Raw genomic sequence first — 7,982 nt, 5'->3', positions numbered from 1 at the left:
GGACCAGTGGGCTGAGGCTGATTGTATGAGGTTCAACAAGAAGTGCCGGGTCCTTCACGTGGGTCACACCAGCCCCACACAGTGCTACGGGCTGGGGGCAGAGCGGCTGGAGAGCTGTCTGGTGGAAAAGGGCCTGGGGGTGCTGGCTGACAGCTGACTGAACATGGGCCAGCAGTGTGCCCAGGTGGCCAAGAAGGCCAACAGCATCCTGGCTTGTATCCAAAACAGTGTGGACAGCAGGACTAGGGGGGTGATGGTCCCCCTGTACTCAGCACTGGTGAGGCCGCACCTTGACTGCTGTGTTCAGTTTTGGGCCCCTCACTGCAGCAGGACGTAGAGGTGCTGGAGCATGTCAAGAGAAGGGCAATGAGGCTGGTGAAGGGTCTGGAGCACAAGCCTAATGAGAATCAGCTGAGGGAACTGGGGTTGTTTAGTGTGGAGGAAAGGAGGCTGAGGGGAGACATTATTGCTCTCTACAACTACCTGAAAGGAGGTTGTAGCAAGGTGGGTATCAATCTCTTCTCCCAAGTGACAAGCAACAGGACAACAGGAAACAGACTCAAGTTGTGCCAGGGGAGGTTTAGATTGGATATTAGAGAATTTTTTTTCACTGAAAGGATGGTCAAGCATTGGAACAAGCTGCCCAGAGAGGTGGTGGCATCACCATCCCTGGAGGTATTTAAAAGACATGGAGATGTGGCACTTAGGGACATGATTTAGTGATGGACTTGGCAGTCCTGGGTTAACAGTTGGACTTGATGATCTTAAAGGTCTTCTCCAACCTAAATGATTCTATGATTCTATAATAAATTCGCTTGCTGTGTAATGGGTTTATGGTATTGGGTTTTTTCCCCAACACCCTTAATATATGTGAGAAGCACCAAAGGGCAGGCAAGAGCACACTACTCAGCAGAAAGATGCTTTTGTGCTCTTCACAAATAATGCAATAAGAAGCAGAGCAGCACCTACACTGTGTCAGCAATACATCATACTATCAAACCTAATACTATCCTTCACAGGAAAAGGAAATATGAAAATTCCTGGATTTTAATCTGGTATAGACCAAACACAAATTTTAAAGATTTTTTTATGAAGTGAAAATCCTCATATTCCTTACTTAAAGAAAGCATTCATTCCAAGATTCTGAAATGTTGTTCTGAACATGTTTTCACAGTATTTCAGGATATGAGAGGAACTATGACAACTGCTGACATAAAGCTTAATAGAATAATGGAAATACTCTATTACATTTAATCACTAAGGGCACCTGCTACTTAGTACTGATTGAAGCAACTTATCTTCATTTCTAGATCAAGTGTCTTCTGTTAGTGCCTTAATGAAACAGTGTGACATACAAGAAAAATTACTTTGCTTTGCATATTGCCATTTAAAATGAATCAGGGGGAAAAATCAACGCAAACAAACATTTCAGTATTTTCTCTGTTTTGTAAACATCTCATTTTTCATTAAAAACCTATTACAACAGAAGTGTCTCCTGGGCAACTTCAGTCTATGCACGATATGAGCTCACTCCTAAAATAAAAGGCTTAGTAAGGCTCAAGCAGGAAGGACACTTTTATTTTATCTTTAGAATGTCCTATTTCAGTGCTGTTCAAGTCACCTCGTGTTGACTTAAGCAGAGTAAGTGTAGTTTGAAGTATGAAAGTTCTTACTGCTGTGCTGCACCAAGTATACTTGGTTTAGTTAGACAGGGTCACAAACTACATATAGTCAAGGCATTAAAAACAAGGGTCTAGCTTGTCAAAAGCAGGTCTGTTTGTAAGACTATTAGTAAGAATTAGTCCAGGAGTAGAGGTCAGATGGCAGGGGCTTTTGAGGAACTAGGGGAAGGAATGACCCAGGCGCTGGCAGCAAGGAGGATGAGAGAGTAGCAGTGCAGTGGTGCCAGGAGGCTGCTGTGAAGCAAAGTGGGAGTGCTCACTGGCAGCTTACTCAGCTGCCAACCGCACTAGAAGGTCTTCTTGCACAGCCCTGCTTATAGGTAGGCCCCACTGAGAGTGTAGTAGCTAAACAAATCATTGTATGTATTACAGTTATTCCCTTTCTCTCTTCCTGTGCTGCTTCTTTGCCATCTTAGACAATCCCTTCAAGGGAGAGCAGTTGTGTTTTGCCCTCCACTTCTTTGACTTTAGTCCCGTTTCCTACTCTGGTGTCTCCCCTGAGGGCCACTATTATCTTGCTCTTCCCAGACCCGCCCAGTTTGTGCCCTTTCCTCTCAAGGCTTAATTTCCCTGACTTTGATCCTTTAATTGGCTGTTTCCCACTTTCAGCCATTACACTGCTTCCCTGTGTGCTGGCCACCGTCCCATACTTAATCAACATTTTGAAAAAAGGGTAAAGCCTAGACCAGAAGTGGCACCCAGGAGTATGTGACTGTGCTGTAAGGGGACTGAGTAAGCCAGAAAAGCAGGAACACATATCCATTAATGAGGAGCATTTGCAGTCACTCTTACCTAAGGCTTTCTTATGAGCAAAAAACTTCGCTAACTTAGTCCAGTAGTTTTGCAGCTTTGCAAGATCTTGTAGCACCCAAGTCTGTCCTTTCTGCTGCAATACAAAATGATAAGATCTCCTATAAGAAAGATTTTGTGCATTAAGATTTTAGCCACTGACAGTGTCACAAAACAAAACAAAAAACAACAACCCAACTCAAATACTTCAGCATACTGTAGGAAAAGGAGCTAAGATCAAAATTAAACCCTTATAAACTAATCGCAGATGTGCAAAGGCTAGTAAAGTAAACATTTTCTGGTATGTGGACATCTTTAAAATTTCTCATATTTTGGAGATGGAGATGCATGCAGCCTGGAAGAAACTTCCTGAAATGTTGTAAATCTAGCTTCAAGTTCCTTTTCTACCTTCCAGGTGACTGTCAGACAGTGCTGGAGTCTTTCTTTCTATCCTGATATGAGCTGCCATTTTAATCAAACCCAGTACACTCATAAAATATCCCCAGAAGACTCCAATGTGTCAAAAATTCCCAGCCACTTCTCAAAAGAATTCTTAGGGCTCAGAATAATTTGCTACATAATTCTGATGTCTTCAATCCATTAAGATGGAGGCAGGGGTGGGGTGGGGTGGAGATTAAAATGAGAGAACTATAATTTATGAGGCAGCAGCAGGGGAGTAAAAAAGGGAAGCTGAGATGGGAAAGGGAAGGGAAGGAAGAAGAAAGAAGCATGGGATGCAGAGCAGCATGGATAGATAACTCTCTTCCTAGGACAGACCAACAGCTAGATATTTTTCCAGGAAGGATCAACCCACCTCACAGCTGCTCAGAACATGAGCTGGGGGATGGGAGGTGAAGCAGGAAAAATAGCAGTTCACTGCCAAGCAGAAATTGCACTCAAAACAGGCATCTGGGAACGTGTAAGATGGGAATTGCAGGCACATATATGCAAGGTGGGAAAAGAAGCCATATTCTATAGGGCAGGAAAGGACACTGAAAAGAGCTCGGGTATCCATCGTGATCTTCCCTCTTCAGAGTTAATTCCTACAATTTGGAGAATAAAAAAGAAAATTGCAATGAAATTTAGTTGTTTTTATAGCAGCATCTACTCTGTTGGTGCCTACCCTCAGTTTCAATTCTCCCTGACCATCAGTTGCATGCTGTCCCTTCACTGCACTTGGATAGTAACCCAAGTCCAAACCCACAGCCTACTTACTGTCAGAAAGCACTTTCCCAGGGCACTTTCTCCCATTGAAACAGATCTGGACAGTAGATTTCACAGATCTGTTAAGCATGTGCATTTCTAATTGGGGTCATGTAAAAACACAGACTGTTCATCATTCAGGACTTGCTTGCTGTCATGATATCACCGTCTGGGACTGATATTTCAGGTAATGGCATCAGCCAGAAACAGCAATAACTTAGTTTTCCTCACGTTTTGTATATACAGGAAGAACTTCCATTATAAACAGTGATTGAAGTTCAAAAAAAGAACTAGTCAAGTTACTTTAAGAGACAGTTCTAAGTGAAAACATGGGGTTTCAAAACTTGAAGAATAAAAATACTTGTAGGAAATTTAATAATTACAAATATTTTCAAAAAGCCGGTAAAATTCCCAGCTTCCTTTTTTCCCTTTCTAGTAAGAAAAAACGAAAGTGAGAATAAAAAAATCAGAACAGATTTTCAGAAGTGAAAATTAATGTTTAACTTTGAAATTGAATTCTGATTAAAAAACAAAACTATCATAATATTTTAGAAAAACATACAGATGTTTTGTGTATGAAGCGTTTTAATGAAAAGCCTGTGAACAAACCATGCAAAAAGTAAGAACTTTGTAGATAAGGTATGAATTTTTCAGATAGTGACACTATTTCTTATTTTCAGTTTAAAAGTCCAGCAGCAGAGATGAAACAAGCAATTTTTCCCAGAGAAACATAAAACAGTGAAGTGCACACAGTGACAACTATTTAAAGTCACAGAGATGGACACCAGCTTTGTGACAGCGTTAGAAGACAACTGGTGGCATTCTGTAAAAAGGGGTTTAAGTTCTGTTTATCTGAACTGACAGCAGTTAGAAGTACATTTCATCCTTATCTATGAACTGTAAAGCTGATGTAACTGGATAGAAGACCATTTTTATGGAGCGCTGCTGCCTACAGTTGTACTTATACAAGCAAATGCTAATGGTCTTCCAGACATAACAGAATTTATGTTGCCTGAACAACGTGTAGGCATTTGCCCTCGTGTAAACTGCATGCAGAATGTTTTTCAATCCAGAATGGCAGCAGTTTACATTTTCTTGCACATCTTCAGAAGAAAGCAATCCACAGGTCAGGACAACAAAGAATTAAACACAGCATATCTGAGACAGGAAGAGTGTAATTATTATGAGTTACAACACTGTCAGGATTAACATGTCTCTCTAACAAAAAGTGCAAAGGAATCTCAAGCCATTGAACTGTCTAGCTCCTAGCTATTATATTTGATCCATAAACAGCACCTTCAACAGTACAGTGCCCTCTAGCACTGTAATAAAGTATTAACCACTAGTTAATACTTACCTCCAAATTACTGCTTGGAAGCCTCTTTAAGTCCTCCCATCCAAATACCTGTCAAGGAAGAACATTCAGTCTGAAAGGGCTGCAGTCTCAGTTAGAAACAGTTTTTACTGTCCTGAAATTGTTAACTCTTCCTCATACACAGGGGAAGCAAAACTATCAATCGTATTTTACTGGTTTCTAAATGAAAGTTTTGAGTAAGCTTCCCCTTGAGTTATCAGCAGCTCCTTATGACAATGCAGGCTACTCCCTGAAACAGAAATGGCAGTAACTGAGAAGTGGGATCAGAGTTTAAGAAACCGTGTTTTTGAAATGTGACCAGGAACAAAGGAACTAGATAAGAAAAGTAGTGGAGCAATTTACACCATATTATAGGACGGGCCATTGCTGATAGGTGGATATGTAGACCATATTAGAGTACAGCTATGTTTGAATCAGGAGCTGCTGTGCTACCCCCATGTCCAAATGAAGTTTGACTGAATGAACTAGACTGCTGAGCATTGGCTGAGTGTAGGTAATTTACAGGAGCAGGATGAATCTGAGCTGCTTTGATCCCAGATCATTAGACTTGAAGACAAAAGAGCCTGGTGTGATTGCCCTGTAGATGGGGATCAGAACATGGCATAGTAAAATTATTTTAATGATATGAGTTCTCTCTTAAGACGCGTGGAATACTGTCCCACAGACAGATGACCCCACTCTTAAGCAGTCCCAACAGCTACGAGGGAGATTATCAGAAAACAAGTTAGAATATAGCTATGTACCTACTGCAGGCATTGCACAAAGTTCAATGGGTGCCATCTTTTCAAGAGGAACAAAGAAAAAGCAAGGAAATCCTGAAGGCCTTTGATATGAGGCTTATATTACAAGGCCAGGACAAATTACAAGGCCAGGGCAAGGAGGCACCAAGTAGGGAACATACATGTTCATGCTCTGCTAACTAATGCTACTGCCCTGGGGAACAGCTGAGGTTCTGTAGCAGTGCAGATGTAGTAAGACAAGCAGGTTTGGTGAACTGGGAGGTATCTCAAGTGCCTGGATATCTTACTATGGCTCTGTTGACAATGTTGCACAAGTGCAATACTCACTACATAATGAATTTTCTTCTTCAGTGATGCACTTCTAACTGTTTCTTGAGTTGCTAGTCCTACAGCTTCTGTAGGGAATTTAAAACTTCTAAGTTCACGTTCTTGGTACTTAGGCCTACTTTGTAGACACAAGCATGGACCTTCTAATTGCAGTCACCTGGAACAATTCACCCAGCTTCTGCTGCATGAGGGGGGATGGGGCAAAGAGGCAGACAAAATGCTGTGTCTTTCCCCAAGCATTAGCAAGATTTATTAGGCTGTACCTTTGAAATCCCATCAGTACTTTTCCCCAGTCCTGTTTTAATCTAGAGGATAATCTCCCAATGACCAAAGGGGAATGGATGAAATAGCGTACAGAAACGGAAGACGCGGATGTCATACACAGCACATTACATCTATGCCTAAAAGCAACAGGCCACTCAAGGGACATTGTGCTAATTAAATATACAGGCTGATTGTTGTCTCATTTAGTTCCTGTCTGTTCTGCCTTGGAAGAGGACACAAAGAATGGATTGTGGAGACTTCAAGAAGCGTGGATGAGTTTTTCCCATAGTTTAGGATACTTACATGTTGGGAAGTCTGGGGTCCATCTGGTTGGTTGTACTCTGCCTTCCTTACTGTCTTCATCTTAGAAGTCAGGACCTGTTACTGTGAGCAAAGTCCATTCAGTCAGTGCGGTGGGAACTCTTTGCAGCCAAGAGAATCTCTAGGCAATGAGTCAGTCATCCCCAGCCAGCAAGCTGCTCCATTTGCTGATTGGAAAAGGACCCACAGACTGCCCCAGCAGTGCTAGCATCTGAATCTGGGCAATTGGGTGGAATGCAGAATGTGGCAAGGGCTTTAGAAGCAAGAAATAGAATCACAGCCAGAAAATCCTTCCTCACATAGCCTCCCTGTATCTCCTCCAGTGGTCTGTAAGATGTTTTTATTTCACCCTGTTTTCAGTCTCTTTGGTCAGAAAACAAAGGAGCAGCTGGAAAACACTCGCCTAAAGGCTATGGTAAAATAAGCTTAGCCCAGCACACATGGAATATGACCAGAGCAATTCCTATTGCTTGCTGGAATGTGGTAAAGGCTTCTCTCAGATGAACTGCAAGATCTCTGAAGTGCTGTCAGCACCTTTGATTAGACTGGAAACAAAAAATATAAAGATGTCCTATTTGAAAACTGTGTGTGGTGCAGAACCCCATGATACATGTCCAGGGCGGTGTGAGACACTGTACCTATTGTATAGTTTGGACCTGTATAAATGTAGTCTGTAGTTCATTAATCCGTTGAGGCTGGGACTGCTGTTAACTAACTTTCCATAAACCTAATATATTTCAAGATCCCACAAAAGGCACAGATGATGTTTCAAAATACATTAGCACACTGAACTATTTTGGAATAAATCATGTGCTACTAGTGCTAGCTAGTGGACTCTGAAGTTGTGATATTATGTATGTAAAGCCTATCTTGTCTTTAAAAGTTTCCTCTCATCTATTATGTAGGCTTTTCCTTCTCCTTCAACCTTGAACAGCTAAATTGATAGTACCAAAATATCTTGCCTTTATAGAAAGGAGGTGATTACTATTCCAAATCAAGCATTTAACGACTCTGATGCATTCCAAAAATGCTTTGTGGTATGTGATGTTGTAAAGGTTTTAGTAGTACAAGCCAGGGATGCCCTGCATATCTCACTTGTAGCTTTGCCAGATGCAGGGTGTCAGAGCAGCAAGGGAGGACTGCTCTGCAAGGGGATGAGGGTGACAGCAGGGCAGGCAGGGCAGTGCCCTCACCCACAAGACTGCAGGCCTACAGTACATGAGCAAGGAAGCGGAGCAGGTCCAGTGACTCTAACCAGGGTCAGCCTCAGTCCAGCAGTTA

At 42.0% G+C, this 7,982-nt stretch overlaps 1 long non-coding RNA gene across 1 annotated transcript; it reads right to left on the bottom strand.

The window, feature by feature from the left end:
• Positions 1 to 1,551: 1,551 nt before the first annotated feature.
• On the bottom strand, positions 1,552 to 5,224 carry LOC129785348 (uncharacterized). The gene is made up of 2 exons (XR_008749284.1): positions 5,032 to 5,224; positions 1,552 to 3,514 (listed from the first exon to the last, which is right to left on the bottom strand). It is a non-coding gene; the product is annotated as an uncharacterized LOC129785348 (long non-coding RNA).
• Positions 5,225 to 7,982: the final 2,758 nt, after the last annotated feature.

This window comes from Falco peregrinus, chromosome 1, assembly GCF_023634155.1.
Source record: "Falco peregrinus isolate bFalPer1 chromosome 1, bFalPer1.pri, whole genome shotgun sequence".
Classification (NCBI taxonomy): Eukaryota; Metazoa; Chordata; class Aves; order Falconiformes; family Falconidae; genus Falco; species Falco peregrinus.
This window is presented reverse-complemented; position numbering and strand designations above follow the sequence as displayed.